Genomic DNA, 597 nt, shown 5'->3' on the forward strand with positions numbered 1-597 from the left:
CCCAAAGAACTGCGTGACACATTCCCCATCCGTGGCACAGGGCAGATGAAAGCTGCGTTCACAGCCTGTCTCTGCGCAGTAGATGGAGGCCCCCTTCTCTCCACAAACAAAGCAGTGCTGGAAAGAGAAGAGCAGCCCCCATTAGCAGCAGGCTCAGGGCCTCTGAGGCCAACGCCATGCCTCTAGGCAGGGCACAGAATGCAGGCACTGCTGGGTCGTGGAAAGACTGCCACTGCTTCCTTAGGGTCCAGGCTGAGCTGGTGCTGGCGCAAACATCCCCGTTCCTTCAGATCCTCACCTTCTGCTCTGCCTCCTCGATTGCGCATCTGATGGCATCAAGGGGGAACTTCAGAACCGCCCTCTGTCCGGCAGTGTGTTCGTAAAGGCCGTCGGCAAAAAACTGTAGAAGAGAAAAGAGCAGGGTGTCACAAGGACAGGATGGAAAAGAGGGAGCGTCCCTGGCTGGAAGGCGGAAGGAGCCCTGAGGGAACTCACCAAGCAAAACTTGTGGACGCAAATCCCGCTCTCGCCAAATGTGGGCCCGCAGGTGTCCGGGTGAACATCTGCTCGGCGACACAGCGTGCATACTGAAGAGGA

At 57.8% G+C, this 597-nt stretch overlaps 1 long non-coding RNA gene across 1 annotated transcript; it reads right to left on the reverse strand.

Annotated features, from left to right (window-relative positions):
* Positions 1 to 8: 8 nt before the first annotated feature.
* On the reverse strand, positions 9 to 583 carry LOC104916469. Its single transcript, XR_796594.2, has 3 exons — positions 496 to 583; positions 299 to 400; positions 9 to 117 (listed from the first exon to the last, which is right to left on the reverse strand). It is a non-coding gene; the product is annotated as an uncharacterized LOC104916469 (long non-coding RNA).
* Positions 584 to 597: the final 14 nt, after the last annotated feature.

Source organism: Meleagris gallopavo, unplaced genomic scaffold (genome assembly GCF_000146605.3).
Source record: "Meleagris gallopavo isolate NT-WF06-2002-E0010 breed Aviagen turkey brand Nicholas breeding stock unplaced genomic scaffold, Turkey_5.1 ChrUn_random_7180001900389, whole genome shotgun sequence".
Lineage (NCBI taxonomy): Eukaryota > Metazoa > Chordata > Aves > Galliformes > Phasianidae > Meleagris > Meleagris gallopavo.